This window comes from Cebus imitator, unplaced genomic scaffold, assembly GCF_001604975.1.
Source record: "Cebus imitator isolate Cc_AM_T3 unplaced genomic scaffold, Cebus_imitator-1.0 Scaffold269, whole genome shotgun sequence".
In the NCBI taxonomy this organism is placed as follows: domain Eukaryota; kingdom Metazoa; phylum Chordata; class Mammalia; order Primates; family Cebidae; genus Cebus; species Cebus imitator.
In genome coordinates, this window is record NW_016107584.1 from 1,891,943 (window position 1) to 1,911,122 (window position 19,180).

Below are 19,180 nucleotides of genomic sequence, written 5' to 3' on the forward strand. Positions count from 1 at the left end.
TTATGTGTGTGTGTATTAGTTTATGATCAAAATTATTTTACTTATTTTTTGTGAGTTGCTGTCCAAAGAGTTTGAAAGCCACAGTCTCAGATTTAAAGCTATCTGATACAATTTGATAATATAGCAGTTTAAAATGGCAATATACTTGGAACATAAAAGTGTAGATTGCTTTTAGTTACATATTTTAAAGAGATTAGTATGTTGCTTTTACCCGGGAAGCCTCTCCCTGGCACGACTGGGCATTTTCCAAAGGGCAGGGATACAGTCATCCCCATGTAACTGGGTCCTGTAGGGGCCCAAGTGGTATCTCTCTGGGAAACTGAGGCAACAGGTTATTCATGTAGCCTGTGATATTGCTGCTGCCCTCCTGATGTTGTCTGTTGGCAGTATGATGCCTTACTCTACTGGATCAGACTTCCCTAGGTCTCAGTCTGCTGGGAAGACGGCAGCACACTTGTTCCTCATTAATGGGACCTGCACTTTGCTTGGAGAGCTGGCAAATTCTAATCCTGAACTCCTTTCTTTACTAGAGAACTTCTCCTTTCTTTCTCACTGGATCTTAGGAAGATAGGAGGCAGCATGGGAGGTTATTTCTCTCTTATTCATAACATGTGAGTTGGGGCTTTTGTGTAAAGGCCTACTCATTTGAGGAAAGTTCCATTCCTGGAATTAGAAAATTAATCCTTAATCAGAGTAATGCGGTGTCACAATTTCAATCTGCTAATGACCTTTGGAGAGAGATGGCCATCTCCCCAATTGATGGATTTCCCTTTTAGAGGATAAATGACATCCTCCCAGGCTTCTCTCAGCTGGTCCAATACACTTCAGAACCCAAAGAATCCTTCGGGCAGGAAGTGATCCCTTACATTTCTGACACTGGCCATTTAGGTTTCCCAAGCTACTCCCAATTTTGCAGTTTACTTTCTCTCCCATTAAAGTGGCTTCCTATTGAACTCATTCGTGGAATTTGCCTTATCGTGTCACTTAACTTTTCCCACTGCTTATTGTATTTAATTTTTTTGCATAGAGCAGCCATAATCTAATTTTTAATTCGTTTATAACGCTTTCATTTTCAAGTTATTACTGCTGAAAATCAACTAAACTTTATTATTACTTCTCCCTGTCCCTGATCCCTAATCTCTCTATCAGCCTTTACCTGTTACCCAGGTTTTTTGTTTTTTTTTTGAGACGCTCTGTCACCCAGGCTGGAGTGCAGTGGTGCTCACTGCAACCTCTGCCTCCTGGGTTCAAGTGATTTTCCTGCCTCAGCCTCCCGAGTAGCTGGGACTACAGGTGCCCACCACCATGCCCAGCTAATTTTTGTATTTTTAGTAGAGATGGGGTTTCACCATATTGGCCAGGCTGGTCTCGAACTGCTGACCCTGTGATCCTCCCGCCTCGGCCTTCCAAAGTATTAGAATTACAGGGGTGAGCCACCACACCCAGCCTATCCAGGTTTTAAAAATATGCACTCTAGACAGCAGTCAACAAAGATTGACTGATCTTTACATAAGATTTTTTTTTTTTTTTGAGATGAAGTTTAGCTTTTGTTGTCCAGGCTGGAGTACAATGGTGTAATCCTGGGTCACTGCAATCTCTCCCTCCTGGGTTCAAGTGATTCTCCCGCCTCAGCCTGCTGAGTAGCTGGGATTACAGGCATGCGCCACCAAGCTTGGCTAATTTTGTATTTTTAGTAGAGATGGGGTTTCTCCATGTTGGTCAGGCTGGTCTTGAACTCCTGACCTCAGGTGATCCGCCCACCTTGGCCTCCCAACCATAGTGCTGGGATTACAGGCATAAACCACCGTGCCCAGGCTAAGATTTTTCCCCCCGCCGCATAGGACATTTTCACGAATAGCTATAACCCCTTTTCTTAAGAACTTTAGATGGATTAAGGAAACAAAATAAGCAAATTTATTAACAGCATTAGAATTTTATTCTGAAATCTTTTCTACGAGTTGAAATGTGGCAGAAGGCAGGTGTCTATTTAAGAAGAAAGACCTTGTTACAAGTTATCTTGGAGACTCTTAGATTGTCCTTAAGAGCAGTGTTATGCTTGAAGATCCGAGGCACAGTTTTGGTCACCACAGTGTTTAATTTAATGGGGAAAGTGAAATGGTCTCTCAAAGCACCGGAACTGACTTTCCCTCAGCCTTTCCTTGGTTATACATTCTTATAATTACAGGATACAGGAAGAAAGAAACTTGGCATTCATTTTATTTGTCTTAGTCTACACACTAGGAAATTGAGGCTCGGAGACGGGAAGTCATTAAAATAATTCATAATTTGGTTACTTGACTAGATTGTTTCAGAAAGGATGCAGGAAAGTAGAAATATTTGAAAGGCATTTAGGAATTGTAATAGTCAACACTGACTGGGCATGGTGGTGTGCGCCAGTAGTCCCAGATACTGGGGAGGCTGAGGTGGGAGGGAGGATCATCTGAGCCTGGGAAATTGAGGCTGCAGTGAGCCAATTGAGGCCGATTGTGCCACTACACTCCAGCCAGGGTGATGGGGGTGATGGGAGTGAGACCATGTCTGAGGAAAAAGAAAGTCAGTACTGATGAACTGGTTAGCGGTGGGGTAGGGGATTGGGTGCTGAGGGAGGAGGAAGATTCCAGGATGCTGCTTGGGGCTTTAGCTTTAGTATCCGTACAAATAGGATGAGTTCGTTTTGAAGGAGGATGCTGGAAGAAAGGTATATCTGCAGAGAAAGATTGTGAGTTTAGTTTGGGAGTGTTGCATCGTGGGTGGCTTTGTGAATCCAAGACAACATATTATAATGGAACATATACAGAAGGAAAACCACGAGAATATTGAGTCCTGAAAGTTTAGGGAAGAGAGTTTTTCCAAGAGGGAGTTATTCTCATCCGTAGCCTCTGTGAAGCCAGTAATTAAGATACAGATGGAAATGTGTTTTTTAGGTCTAGCTATAAGGAAGTTGTTGGTGACCTTGGCAAGTCGTGTTTCAATGGAGCATGGGGTTAGAAGCCAAAGTAGTGAGCTGAGAAATGAGTGGGAGGAGAGGAAGTGGCAAAAGGGAATGTAAACAACTATCAGGAAGTTTGGGACGGTCAGGGAAAGGGGGAAAGTTGGGTAGTACCTGCCTGAGAAGATGCAGAGAAATGGCTTTATTTGATAAAGAGCAAGTTGGGCATGTTTTAGTGCTGATGGGAGAGGGCCAATTTTTCTACGGAAGTGATTGTTCTCTTTTCTGGTTCCTGCCTTCTGTCTAAAGGTCTGTGTATTTCCTGGAAATTGTGGAGCAGGTCTATTAGGAGCATCAGAATGATCTCTTATGGATGCATTATCAACTAACTTTTGACTACCAGCTCTTGTTATCAATCTATGTGCCTACATTCCCTTGGGACTCCTTCCTGAATACTGATATTCATGTTAGAAAAAAAGCATCTTTCAAATTCGTTAGCAGGAGTGAAGAGAGCAAAAGCAATTTATTCACTTTTCAGATTGGCTTGGATGTGAGTTCAAACTGAGAAATTATCATTTTAGATCAGTTTTTCAAGAAGATTTGAGTAACATTATTTATTATTCATATTAGTCATGCATCCAACAACTGGCTGTATATTTGCCTCACATATACTGGCTGTATGTGTGTGTGTGTGTGTGTGTGTGTGTGTGTGTGTGTGTGTGTATCTATTTATCAATATATCTATCTAAATCAATCTATTTATCTCTATATATATATATCTATATATCTCTCTCTATATATATGTATCTTTTTTTTTTTTTGAGACAGAGTCTCACTCTATCACCCAGGCTGGAGTGCAGTGGTGCAATCTCGGCTCACTGCAACCTCTGTCTCCCAGGTTCGAGTGATTCTTGTCCCTCAGACTCCCAAGTAGCTGAGATTACAGGTGCGTGCCACCACACCTGGCTAATTTTGTATTTTCAGTAGACATGGGTTTTCACCATGTTGGCCAGGCTCCTGACCTCAGTTGATCCACCCCCCTCAGCCTTCCAAAGTGCTAGGATTACAGACAAGAGTCACCGAGCCCAGCTGGATAAACATATTTATTTATTCATTACCTGCTATATAGCAGATACCTGTCATGAACTACCTAAGGATGATCTGAAAATCTTGATTTTTAAGTTATTTTATATTTTGAATGTAAATTTCTATAGTTTATGATGATTTTCTACACTTTTGATACACTATTCTCTGCTATGTCAAAACAGTGTTGTTATAGCTGAAACTTTTTTTTGGACACCTGGCATCCAAATTCCCTTTCTGTTTCTAAAATAGGCCCTGCGATGTAATTTTTAGTAGAAACAAGGGCCCTGCCTCCTTCTGTGTAAGTTGAAGGAAAGTTAACCTGGATTAGCAGATGGGTTCTCTCACCAAGGGTGTGACACCCTGAGAGAGTGACGCACAGTCCCGGGGATGGCTGACAATCATCCTGGTCATGGCAGCCCTGTAAGTGTCCGTGGCATTAACCTAACCAGGCTGCTCCTGGGCTGGCCTTGGCTGTGTCTGCAACTGCCCAGCCTCTCTTGGCTCCTGCCTCTGTATGGAGCCTGCTTCCTGTTTTTTCTGCACTCTCTAAGACCCTTCCAAGAACTTTCTCTTCCGCTTAGATTACCTGGAGGAAGTTTATGCTGTTTGGCATCAAGAACTCTGACGGATTCAGAGGGTCACTGTAGAATAATAAAACAACCAAGAAAAACATTTGGTTTTCACTAATGTTTGTAGACCACAGGTTTTATGCTGAATGCTTGAAATAAATGATGTTGCTAAATCTTCAAAATTCCAGGGTGAGGCAGGCACATGGGTCTCTTGCTTCAAGAAGTACCTCAAGGTCTCCTGTTGTGTGAAGGCTTTTCTGACCTTTTCTCCCTCTTGCAAGTACACTTGATTCTTTTGTGTCTATTCTTTGTCTTATAAAAAGGGGAGAATGTATATACATATACACACTATATATACATAAAGACATATATAATATATAGTATACATTATTTTGTCATATGTAACATTATCATATAAAGATAAATATAAAATGTAATATAAGTAATATATAATATAATGGAATACATATTAAGTATAACTATTGTAGATATAAATTTTTTGTTTGGTTGTTTTTGAGATGGAGTCTCACTCTGTCATCCAGGTTGGAGTGCAGTGACACAATCTCTGCTCACTGCAACCTCCACCTCCTAGGTTCAAGCAATTCTCCTGCGTCAGCCTCCCGAGTAGCTGGGATTACAAGTATGCACCAGGATGCCTGGCTAATTTTTGTATTTTTAGTAGAGATGGGGTCTTACCATGTTGGCGAGGCTGGTCTCAAACTCCTGGCCTCAAGTGATCTACCCGCCTTGACCTCCCAAAGTGCTGAGATTACAGGCGTGAGCCACTGCGCCCAGCCTTGTAGATGTAAGTTTTATTTCCTTACCACTTATTAAGCCCTTCCTATGTGTCAGACACTGTGCTTAGTACTTTACTCACACTATCTTATGCCATTCTCACTGGAAGCCTATGAATTAGATTTATTATCTATTCTACAGAAGAGGAAATGAGAACAAGCAAGATTAAATAACTTCTTTCAAGAGGTGTCTATGAATTGCAGTGTTGAGATTTGGACATGCTTTGTTTTGTTTTGTTTTGAATTCCAATGCCTCTGCTCTTAACGCTCCACACACTGCCTGCATCTGTCGTACTTCCATGGGTAATGCTTTCCTCTTGCACTGGACTGAGGCAGAGTCTACATTTTACTTGTCTTTTTCACTCCCTCTCAATTATCCGGCAGGAAAGGCAAATCTGTTACTTACCACCACTTCACTATTCCTCTGCCTACGGCAGACATTACTAGTCAATGATTATTTCACTTTGTCCCAGTAAGCCATCTTGAGAATTCACCTCCCACTGTTCTACAAAAGTCACTCCCAATTGGTTACAGTTCAATCCAGTTAGCTGTTCCTGGTCTAGAACAATGCCTCTCACACAAATGTGCTTAGTAAATTGGTAGTGTGTTGCAATTTTCTTCATTTTACAGATGAAGAAATAATGATTAGAGAATTAAATAATGAGCCATTTATTTGAAGCTATTAGGGCCCACCTCATTGGGTTTTTATGAGGATTAATTGAATCTGAGCATATAAAACCCTTCAAATGATGTCTTGGCACGAGTGTGTTAACTATTAATACTACTTCTCAAAACACACAGGTTGTATCTGGAATAAGTAAATCCATTGAGACAGAAAGGTTGTTGCTGGGTGCCAGGGGCTTGGTGGGGAGTGGGAGAGAGAATGGGAGTAACTGCTTACTAGGTGTGGTGTTTTTTTGTGTGTGTGGTGATAAAAGCATTTTGGAACTAGATAGATGGTTGTGCAACATTGTGACTATTGCAGTTGCAGTACAAAATGAATTGTGTACTTCAAAATGGTTAATTTTGTGTCATGTGAATTCCATGTCAATTTTAAAAAGTCGCAAATATTGTAATGGACACCCTGGGAGTGAGTGCTGCCCTAAATTTGGCACCCTAGGTTCCTCAATCAACTTACTCTAGTCCCAGTCCTGGTAATGTAGTCAGAGGTCAGGCCTAAGCCTTTGGTCCTCTAAATAAAGGGCCCTTTTTACTTTAATATGTTGCTTCAGAAGTCATGGGAAGTCCTTCCTTACTGGTGGATAATGGTGTTAAAGTGTGTTGAGAATTGCAGTTGGAGGCCGGAAAACAAGTGAATTTTTAAAGTCCTTCATAGTTTACAAAGCCATTTAAGAGAACAATGGGTAGCAAACAATAGGCACTCACTGTACTTTAGAAACCTATCCAGTATGCATGATAAACATGGCTCAAGAGGAGGGCTTGGCCAGAAGGGAAGTCTTAAACATTCACAGACAGAAACTTCTCTTCCTGTACTTTGCGTCTCTCTTTACTGACTGCAAAGGAAACTCAAGACTTCAGAACCGGGTCTATAAAAAGCTGGGCAACACCAGTTCACCTCCCTGGTCTGCAAGCAGCAAGCTCCACCAAGCTTGCTGCGGCATTTATGGGGCTGATGACTGCCGCAGAGAAGGCTTAAAGAGACCTTAAGGTGCAGTGGGAAGCAACTGGCAGAGTCCTTGTGAAAACAAATAAAACCTCAGCTCTTCCACGGCTAATCTCTTTGCAGTTTGCTTTATTTATAACTGTGTAAATGTGTTGTAGCAACAACCCAGTTTGTAAACACAGCCACCTCAGTGCTCATTAATAAACAGGAAGATATTAATAAACAGCCACCTCTCATTTCAAGGCAACTTGACATACAGAATTTAGCTAAGAAACAAGGGTTGCAGAAGAAGGTTTTATTACATGCTGTTCCTTGTGTTTGTTTCAAAGGAATTTGGAGGTGGCCTCAACCCAATTTCTGGGTCCTTGCCAGGGTCAAAGTGGGAAGCCCAGAAGTCAGCCAGCCCCTGTCGTCCAGGCTCTAAGGAACCAGTGAGCAGAGGAGAGGGCACAGGGTGATGTCCAGTGCTTACGAAACCTTAAAGATAGCTTGAAAACCTTTTCAGATTTATTTTCTTTCTTTTAGCATACATTATGAACCTTCTCCCTCTGCCACTGGGGATATAAAAATAAATGGTACAGTTTCTATCTCCAAAAGCTCACAGTCTCATGAGGAAGATGGTCCCATAAACAGCAACTGTCATGCAGGTGATAAGGACCATTCTAAAGCTTGTGGTCTAATTACTATGTGAGCAGAGAAGAGGAGATGTTTGACTATGGATTGGGGGGGTGTAGTATGGGGTAAGACTTGTGAGAGTTTGAGAAAAGAAGTGACTTTTAAGCTGGATCTTGACAGTAAGGGTTATGGAAGGTGTGCATATGTGGGTGGGGTCAGGGAAGAAAGTTGTCCAGAGAACACAGAGCTCTGAGTTTCACTGAGTTTAGAGAGACTTTCATGGTTGGAATGTGGGAGCCAGTTTGAAGGACAGGTTGGGGCAAGAGTTTAATCGACCGTATCTCATGTCCCTATTGCATCAGTGAGAAAAAACAAAGGAGTAGAACACTTAGGGGACCTACTTTGCCTTCACAAAAATGAGAGTGCAAAGAGTCATGGAAAAATGGCGCGGAGGAGATGATCTTCTGGGATGCTAAGAAGGACAAAGCTTCTTGTTTTCCTTGGAGAATAGATGATCTTATAATAGCATGATTTTAGATGGGAGATGTCAGAAAGCATACAACTGAAGGCCCGTCACAGAAAAACGTTGTTGAGGGCAGGACTTTAATGGTACATGACGAGTCACTGGTGTGGGGTGAAACGGGTCCCTGGCTTCTGGCCTGCATTTGTGGTCTTACATAGAATCGCGATTTCTTCACTTTCCATTTTCAGCAATTTTGTTTTGAGGTTTTGTTTTGGTGATTATTTTCTATCATATATTTATCCATATTCACTTTACATTTTAGGCTAAGAATTTTTTTTTCAAATACATTTTCTACACTTTGCAGGCTGATTTTATGACCTGAGGTTAACTTTTCTTTCCTTGGGGAATATAGTTCCATTCTTGCCAAGGGACTCAATAGAAAAATCCTACAATTCTACTTTATTCTACAAATTCCTACCAAGTTTAAGTAATTTGAGTATTTCATATATCAATTAAAATTCCACTTGCCAGACTTTGGAAGTAGAAATATATTATCTATTACTTTTTTTTTTTTAAGAGACAGGGTTTTACTCTGTTGAAGTGCAGTGGCAGGATCACAGCTCACTGCAGCCTCCAACTTCCAGGCTCAAGTGATCCTCCCACCTCAGCCTCCCAAGTAGCTGGGATCACAGGCTCACACCACCACCCTGGCTAATTATATATATATATATATATATATATATATATATATATATATATATATTTTGTTTTTGTAGAGATGAGGTCTCCCTATATTGCACAGCTTCGTCTTGAACTCCTGGTCTCAAGTGAGCCTCCCACCTATACCTCCCAAAGTGCTAAGATCACAGGTAGGAACCATCATGCCCAGATTGAAATACATGTGCTAAATAGTCACCATTTGCCAATTGAAATGAGCTGTTTATCTCTCTCTCTTCTGCTCTGTGCCCAGTACCCCCTGGACTTTCCTTGACTGCTGATGTCCAAGGCACACTGAGGCAACCACTCACTCCAGCCCCCACCCCACCCATTCCCACCCCACTGATCCCCCCAGGCAAACCAACCAAAGATGGTGGGAGCCCCTAGTCTAAGCATGCTAGGGCTCCTGCCGTCTTTGGTTGGTTTGCTAATTCCTTAAGAGCCCCACCCACATCTTTGTAAACAGTCTCTTCATTGAACTCTCCTTAATGGCTCTCTTAGAAAGCCTGGTTTCTTACAGACCTGACTGCTGCATTATTTAGGTGTGTTCACAAAGTAGATTGAAATACATATACGATGCTTTGCATTTATGTGGTAAGCTTATCAAATAAACTGAATTTAGTAGGGTACAATTAGGAAACTGTATTTTTCTTTACATAAAAAATGTAATGTATTGCTTGATGACTTGTGATATAGAAATTTAAAATAGTAATGTAAAACTTGAAAAAATGTTCCCACAACTGATGTAAAAAGGACATTAATGTAAAATGATGTCCTTTTGGACTTTTCTTTCTCACTTCTAGAAAACAGCTTCATCAAAGTTTTGTGGGTTTTTTTACTTTTCTTTTTTTTTTTTTTTTGAGACGGAGTCTCACTCTGTCTCCTAGGGTGTAGTGCAGTGGTGCCATCTTGGCTCACGGCAACCTCCGCTTCCTGGATTCCAGCGATTCTTATGCCTCAGCCTCCCAAATAGCTGGGACTATAGGCACATGCCACCATACCTGGCTAATTTTTTTGTATTTTTAGTAGAGATGGGGTTTCGCCATGTTGACCAGGCTGTTCCCGAACTCCTGACCTCAGGTGATCTGCCCCCCTTGGCCTCTCAAAGTGTTGGGATTACTGGCGTCAGCCACTAACCCAAAGCTTGGGTTCAGCAGTGGGAAAGATGGGCAATATCTGTTCTTTTACTATTTCTCTTCCTCTCCTGTTTCCCCTATACTCCAAGATCGTGGCTCTTGATAAATATCCAGTTTAAGAATAAGACGCCAGCTTCTGACAAGCACCAGCACTCTATGAGTGATCCATTTAAAAGCCTTTTTCACTTGGCTCAGGGTGAATGAGACCATCCATCTCTGATCTCTACATATAAATTCAGCTTTGAAAACTTTCTTCCTAATGAATCTCTACTTTTCTTTTTTATAGGCTGCTGGAGAGAATTGAAATGGATAAGTATGGCCCCTTCTTAGTAACTCCTGAGAGGGTTTGTCTCATGCCTCTGTAGGAGGACTCTGTCACCTGTGTCAACAGCTTTGAGACTTTAGCTAAACTTGTGAGAGATCAGAAAATGTCTAATCTTGCATCCTGTTATGTTTGCATATATGAAAATGCATATTGAGAGAAGCAAACAGAACTATAAATGGAAGGAAGAAAGTGAGAAAAAGAAAAAATTATCAACAGAATTGAGGAAAAGAAAAACAAGAGGGAATGGAGAGGGAAAAAGAATGAGAACAACTCCTAACTTAGATGTCTTGAAATTCTTCCTGATATCTTGCCTTGCATTAGTTGACTCTTAAGTTTAATGGTTCCCTTTGGTTGTTAAAGCATAATATTTTATTTGGAAAGAATCTAATATAGTGAAATAAGTTAGAATTTTAAAATGAAGGAAAAGGCATTTAGAAACACTGCGCTAAGTTGCTAAAATTATTTTTTAATTGTAGCAGACTTTGAAATTTTTCTTCTACTATCCGTTTCAGTTCCCTTGAGTGGCAACCAGGAGGAGCAGACCTCATCTTCAGATCCAGAAGAGGGACCTGATTTTCTAGACCACTTAGAATAATTCCATTTCCTTGTCATAGGGATTGATACGGATTTAAGTCAATCAGAAGATGGCACTTCCCTACCTACAGAAATATGATCAAAATCTATGGCCATATCACGCTGCACATGCCTGATCTCAGAAGTTCACTAGGGTTGGGCCTGGGAAGTGCTTGGATGGGAGAAATAGGATCAGGATAGTACAGCCAGAGTGAAGCTTGGGGCTTTTGTATGGCGGTCCTAAAAACTGGCCTTGCCGGTAGCTCTGTGTTGGATGCGAATGAGAAACCACCATCAATGCTGTTAGCAGTCATTTTATAAGGCCAGCCTGAGAACAAAACCAACATTTAGAGGCAGGTGAAACTGAGAGGACTGCAGAAAAAATTGAGCCAGAGCCTGGACCAAACCATCCCTAGACCAAGCCATGAAAAGTCCTGTGGACTTTTTAGTTACAGGAGCCAGTAAATTCTTTTAATTGTTTAAGCCAGTTGAATAGCTTTTCTGTTACTTGCCACAGAAATAATCTCAATCGATAACTCCTTTATTGTGCTTGAGTAATTTAGACTTAATTGAAACAAACAGGCCTCATTAAAAGAGGATACATTTATAGCTTCAGAATATCGAATACATTTATTGTTTTCCTTATATGCACATTGTAAAGGATTGAAACGAAAATCCCAAAAGCCAAACCTCACTGCCTCATTCACAAAGAATACGGGCTATGAAATTTTAAGAAAAGCAAACTGTTATAATTAAACTTGTCTGAAGATAAAGAAAAAATTATGGATGAGCCAAAGCTGAAGCAGTTTGAAAGAGCAACAGCTATTTTGACAAACTTCTGCCAAGCTAGGCGGAATAGAAATGAAGGAAAATGGATACCAGTTTAAGATCTGCGATTTGCTAGTTACTTTTATGTATATTATCACACTGAATTCTTGCAATAATCTTTTGAGATTGCAATTGTCCCTTTCCCAACCCCACCATTTGTGGAAAGAGGCTCAGAGAGGAAAAGTAATTTTTTCAAGATCATATAGTTATTTAGTATTAGAGGCAGGATTTGAGCGCAGATTATGCTCTTTCTACAAACTTGCTGTTTCCTTACGATACATAGCTGGAAACTATAGGGGTACTTAATGCCAGCCGGGATTGGAACAACTTCGCTGAAACTGTCATCCCCTGGTTTCAGATGCATTTAGCAGTTGCTCCACATTCAGGAGGTGCCTTACATTTCAGATCCTAAGCTTTAGCTATTTTGGATATTATTTAATTTACAAACAAGACTGGCCTGTTGCCTTGGGAATTGCAAATGCAAGGAAAGAATTGGACTCAGTAGTGTTTGCCTGCACATAACCTAACCAAACATAGGCTGCCTTATTCTGATGCAAAATTGCCTCCTTCTTGTTTTTCTAAAAAGATTCACTAACCCTCTGCCAATATGATAAGTGTTGGGGGAAATGAGTTTCTGAATTGTCATTCTAGGAATTGCCTTTTGCAGCTGAAACTTCACCACTTAGTTAAGCCCTCCCCTGCCATCTGCTCGGCTCCAAAACTGCTGCAAAGGTTGAGAGGAACTGCTAAAATTACAAAAAAACCATATCTGTGATAGAAATTCCATGGCATGAAATCTCCTCATTTTTACATCTTGTTGAACACTGGCTTCAAAGGACCAGACTCTTAAGATCACCAAGGATACTGTTGCAAGGTGTCAGGTCTTCAAAGGCAGTCCTTTCATCACTAGACGATTGTTCACATAAATTTTCCTGAGCCAATCTCATAGTCCATGCTTGCTCCTCTTGCTCCCAGCTCTGGGACCAATCAAGTCTGAGAGAATCAGTTTTGACAGCTTATTATTATCTTGGTCTGTTGGTACCTATGAAAGTAACTTACACAGTGCTGAGCACACAGTAGGCATTGTTCCTCACATCTAATCTATAGATCTTCCCTCATGTTTGTGAGCAAATTCATTGCCTTGTGCCCTTGTTCAAGAATCCACCTCATTATATTTTCTCTATATCTTCAGTCTATAATTTTTCAAGAACTGAAGTATTTTTTCCTGTTTTATTTTGTTTGTTTTTTTGTTTTTTTGAGATAGAGTCTCACTCTGTCATCCAGGCTGGAGTACAGTGGTAGGATCTTGGCTCACGGAAACCTCCTCCTCTAGGGTTCAAGTGATTCTCCTGCCTGAGCCTCCTGAGTAGCTGGGATTACAGGCATACACCATCACACACAGCTAATTTATGTATTTTTAATAGAGACAGGATTTCACCATGTTGGCCAGGCTGGTCTTGAACTCCTGACCTCAGGTGATCCACCCACCTCAGACTCCCAAAATGCTGGGATTACAGGTGTGAATCACCAGGCCAGGCCAAGAACTAAAGTTTCTTTTATGATCAATTTAGTCCATTTAAAGGCCTGGCTAGGTCTTTCTTACTTGCTTCCATGTTTTTCTAACATTTACTCACTCAATATGAGTGTTTATTAGATAACTTTTGCCAGTGTTAATGCTTATTAAGGAGATCCAAAGTGTCTTAGGTTATGTTCCCTAGAAGCAGATATTGAGATGGGAATTCTTTTTTTTTTTTTTTTTTTTAGATGAAGTCTCGCTCTTGTCCTCCAGACTGGAGTACAGTGGCACAATCTTGGCTCACCGCAACCTCTGCCTCCTGAGTTCAAGCGATTCTCCTGCCTCAGCCTCTGGAGTAGCTGGGATTACAGGCACCTGCCACCACACCTGGCTAATTTTTGCATTTTTAGTAGAGATGGGGTTTCACCATGTTGGCCAGGCTGGTCTTGAACTCCTGACCTCAGGTGATCCACCCGCCTTGGCCTCCCAAATTGCTGGGATTACAGGCATGAGCCACTGCACCTGGCTGAGATGGGAATTCTTTGGCAAGTGATTTAGTGAGGGAATGCTGCAAAGGTAGGAGGGAAACAGTATAAGGTAGGGAAAGAAGCAAGGCAATGATGTGATTTGATAGGGCACTATGGAGAGTGAATTGTGCCCATACAGGTTATTCTCCCATCAGCAAGGGTGCTGGGCTGTGATGCCCCTGCCATCACCAGTCATTGGCTATGGACCACTCCAAAAGCAAGGATGAATGGAAGCCCACGCAAACTCTCCAGCTTCTCCAGGCCAAGTGTATGAGCCAGTGTGTATTAGTGAATATGCACTAGGCCAATGCATATTAGTGAACACAGCTGTGTGATGATATTTGTGTGCTCTAGGCACTTTTGCCTTTTAAGTGCTCCTTTCTGCATTAAACAATGTATTAAAAATTAGGGTCAGTGGCTCACATCTGCAATCCCAGCACTTTGGGAGGCTGAGGTGGGGGGGATCACCTGAGGTCAGGAGTTCAAGACCAGCCTGGCCAACATGGTGAAACCCCATGTCTACTAAAAATATAAAATTAGCCAGGTGTAGTGATGTGTGCCTGTAATCCCAGCTACTCTCAGGAGGCTGAGGCAGGAGAATCACTTGAACCTGGGAGGTGGAGGTTGCAGCGAGCTGAGACAGTGTAACTGCACTCCAGCCTGGGCAAGAAGAGCAAAACTCCGTCTCAGACAAACAAAAAATTAGGATGGTGATGACTCCAACATGTCATCTGAATGCCTGTGCTGAAACCCAGGGGCTGTTTCTGAACCACTGCAGATAATAGCTTTAAAATTAAATTTTATGACTGCATCAATATACATATGAATATAATCCAGGATGGATTATATTTATTTATTTATTTTTAGATTTTGAAAGAGATTAAAACATTTTCATGAGTTTCTAAAAGTATCATGGGACCTTGGCATTGCACCTACTGTGTGTAACGAGTAAACTGGCCCTGTTAGTGAAGGTGGAATCATGTGGAGAGCCAGCCCTGTGTAGTTCAGGGATGCTGGAGTGCCAGGTGTGCAGCTGGTTCTATGTCTGGTCTATGCTCCCATTTCCTACCTGCCTAATTCCAGCTAACCCTATTACTTTTGTTTTCTAAAGTCCATGCTCTACTGAGACTGTACTGGGTTGAATAGTGTCCTTCCCAAAATTTATGTCCTCTGGAACCTCAGGATGTGTCTTATTTAGAAATAGGATCCTTGTAGATATAATTAGTTAAGTTTAGGTGAACGTTCTGAATTAAGGTGGGCCTTAAATTAAATGACTGGTGTCCTTGGAAGTGGAGAGAACACAGAGGGAGTGCAGAGTCGCAGCCATTGATGATGGAGGCAGAGATTGGAGTGACCCAGCCACAAACCAAGGAAAGCCAACTTTCCCAGCAATTACCAGAAGCTAGAAGAAAGTCATGGAACAGTTCCTTCCTTAGAGCCTTCAGAGGGGGCATGGGCCTGCTGATATTTTGATGTTGGATTTCTAGCCTCCAGAATGATGAGATTAAAAAATTTTGCTGTTTTAAGCCACCTAGCTTGTGGAACTTTGATATGGCAGCCCTAAAAACTAATACAGAGTATCTCAGCAAAATGTCTTATATGAATCTCAGGCCTCTCTGGCTTTGACTATCTGGGCACAGTTGGGCCCAGACTCCTAAACTCTTTGCCCATTACTTTCTAGAGCTTGCCGTCCACTTTCCAGCACAGATATTTAGTCCTGCAGTACTGAAGAGCAAGCAGAGAATTGTACAGGTCAGAGAAGTTGCCAAGGCAGCTTTCACCCTACCAGAGCAGCCCCCTTCCCTCATTGCACCACGCTTACTGTCAGCAGTGCTGGATGCCAGAAGAAAATGGAACAATCTCTTCAAAGTTTCAAAGAAAATTATTTGCTTTTGAAGATAGGAAGAAGAGAGGAAGCGAGGTGCACTTGTTTAATATCTTTCTCTTATCCCCAATTGAGAAGGAATAGCCATAAATACCCTGTCCGTAAAACAAGTCTTTTATAGTTTTCTAGCTATTTAACAACAGCAACAAAATTGGTTGAGAAATACATGCAGATATGAAGATGATATGCTGCAATATCTCATAGGCTATGTGCTACTTGAGGGGAAGTACCATATCTTTATACTCGATGCTCAGCATCTAGTATAGTACCTGGAACATCATAATTTTCCAGTAAATGTTTGCTTCATGAATTTATCTGCTATTGTGTTGATTACCATGCTTATTTAGCTCATGCAGGTCACTGGGCAGATGTCTGGTGTTACAGCACACGCACAAACCCTGAAGCTGCATCATTTGAATAGGATCTTAGTTTGTTTGGTGAGATGTATGAATGAATGTTATGTTCTCTAGGTAGTACCTCTTGGTTTGATCTTGAAAACTCTTTAACAAGTCTTCAAGATCAAATACTCTCCACTTATCTATTGATACACTTGTCCTAAACAAGTAACTAAAGATACAGCAATAATTCAGGAGTATCAATACAAAGTCAAAATTTGACAAGGGATATTTTTTATAAGTGATTTAACACACTTGGTTTCTAGTAAGTTTTTGGATATGAAAAGAGATTTTAACATTTACTGAGCACTTAGTATAAGCTGGGACTGTGCTAAGCACTATCTATGCAGCATGTCACTTAATCATTATAACTAGCCTATGAGTTTTTAAATTATCATTGCTTTATTAGTGAAAAAAACTGAAATATAGATGGATTAATAAATATGCCCTTATGTGGCAAAGCTGGGATTCAAATGGTTGATCTCCTAATTGAAAAACACTGTGCTGATGAAGCCGAAGCTTTAGTGTACTGAAAATCATCTAAGGGAGTTTAACAAAAATGCAGATTGTTAGGTTTCACTCCTAGAGAATCAGTGAGTCTAAGACAGGGTCAAAAATCTACATCTTTGACTATAAACTATAACTTGGATCAAGTGGTCCATGAGCCACACTTTGAAAAGCACTGTTCTGTACTAGGAGATGCCAAATACACAGTGTGAATTATTTTGTATCCAGCAATATTTTATTCAACACAAGTTTTGCCCGTGTGGATATCTAGCTGTTCTGGCACCATTTATTGTAATGACTGTTCTTCCTTCACTGCTTGTAGTTTCATTTTTGTCATAAATCAAGTGCCTATATGTACTCAAGTTCTAGACATGACTCTCCTATTTCATTCTCTCTATGTAATTCCTATCATCATCCATTGTAAACACACTTTGAGAAATTCTTCGGTGGATCAAAGGGCAAGAAACCTTGGAACACCCCATGAATCATTTTATGAGTGGGCATAATATTAGTAAAATTTAAGACAGTCATTTAGAAAGCAATGCCCAACATTTCCTTGAATCCTCATTTAAATACGTCCGTATGATCTACCAAGTACAATTTCTGAAGTTTTCAGAAATTTGTGTGTAGTTCAGTAACACCCAGGAATTACTCTTTTTCCCTCTCCATTTTCATTGCTTTCCTTCCCCAAAACCTCTTTTGCCAAATCAGTAGTACAACATTTTGGAAAACGAGTCCTCTTTTACTAAGAGCACCTTATCTAACATTCAAACATTGTTAGGAAAGAAAGATAAAATATAGACTTATAGTATTTATCTCTCAGCTGTTCTATTTTTGAACAAATGTTTCACCTCCCAGCAATTTGCTCTTGCCTCAAATAGGGTGCCTGTTGTAAATATAGCTTGATTCAGTTCGATTTAAAAAAGAGAAACAAAACCCCAACACATTATACACATTTGCCCACTGGAAAAAGAAGTTTCTGTTTATATATGGTTTAATAGCAGCAAAGTAATTTTGGTCAAGCAAGCTCTTAAAAACAACTTTTATTTTTATAATATTATATGAAACAAGTTAAAAAGATTGCATTTGTGATGAATTGCAGGTGAGGAAACTGAGGCACAGAGCTGTGAAATTACTAATCTAATACCATGAAGGAAATTGTATAAACACCATGACATTTCACTGCATTTCTTTTCAGGGAGTTTTGAGGTTGGAGGCAGTCACCCAGCTGGATTCCCAGGGAGGGCAGAAGCTTTCCATTATAAATGGTTCAGGTTTGCAATACCAAGTTTCCATTTATATCTGTAGTTGTGGATAGTCAAGCGGTGACCAAGTTGGTCACAGGAAAGTGTGTGGGCTAAATGAAGGGCTGCTATTCAGATGATTACAGTATCACCACCTCCAATTCTGAACATTAATATCTCAATAGCACAGAATGGGACTTTTTGTTTTGTTTTATCCTTCAGTATAGGGCGTGTGATGGCCTCAGAATAAGCCATGTTATGTGGTATATATCATTTCTCTACTCTCTGTCAGTAAGAAGCCCAACAGCTAAGTGTTGAAAGAATTTCAATTATTCTGTAGCCAATTGCCCAGCACGTGGGACTTCAACAGACGAATCGATGATCAACTGGGAAGAAGTGAGTAGGATTGAAGACGTAAGAAGTCACCCATAGCTACCACACTAATGGCAGAAGTGCATGAGTGTTCCTCTGCTCAGGCAGCCTGGTTTCTCTACCTCTTTTTTTTGAGACAGAGTCTAACTCTGTCACCCAGTCTGAAGTGCAGTGGCACAATCTGGGCTCTCTGCAAACTCTACTTCCTGGCCTTAAACAATCCACCCACCCCAGTCTCCTGAGTAGCTGGGATTATAGGCAGGCACTATCATGCCCAGCTAATTTTTGTACTTTTAGTAGAGATGGGGTTTCACCATGTCGTCCAGGCTGGTCTCAAACTCCTGGCCTCAAATGATCCACTCGCCTCAGTCTCCCAAGTGTTGGGATTACAGGTGTCAGCCACTGTGACCAGCTTCTCTACCTTTTGAGCACAATTAGCTGACATTTTCCTCCAGTAGTGTGCATAATCATTTCAATGACTTGTACTTTCTCTGTGCCAGTCTAATCATATTTTATTGTTATATTGGAAATAAAGGTCATTATGTTAATGGTTGAAGTGGATGTTTTGGGTAGCTATCATCCCTAACAGGGGAGTGGACAGTGCTGGGGAGCAGGATGGTGAGTCATATCTGTAAGAGAAAAGGGAATTCCCTTTGAACATATTTCTCAAGCTTCCCTGATAACATGAGTTAGCTGCAGTGTTGGTTAAACATATAGATTTCCAGGCTTTTCCTTTAAGGATGCTGATTCAGTAAGACTGAGATATGTCCCTGAAATATGTATTTTTAACAACCATGTGACTTTTGTCATTAGAGAAGTGTGGGAAGCACTACTCTATGAAGTATGATTTTGAAAAAGTGGTCAGAGACTGGGAGTCTCTGATTCCCAAATATCCACCATCATTGCCTTGGAGTATTTCTCTCTTTCTTACAACTTTCTCAAACCTCTATTGTGTACCTCCCACTAATTACCATTCAGTCCCACCTGGTTGTGTTATTCTTACCTCAAATTTATCGTGTCCTCATCATTTCACCTCTGTTAACAAGTTCCTTTCCATTTCAAGTCATTCCCATTC

At 40.8% G+C, this 19,180-nt stretch overlaps 1 non-coding gene across 1 annotated transcript; it reads left to right on the forward strand.

Annotated features, from left to right (window-relative positions):
- Positions 1–14,406: 14,406 nt before the first annotated feature.
- Positions 14,407–14,474, forward strand: LOC119467246. The gene has a single exon (XR_005195782.1). It is a non-coding gene; the product is annotated as a small nucleolar RNA SNORD95 (small nucleolar RNA).
- Positions 14,475–19,180: the final 4,706 nt, after the last annotated feature.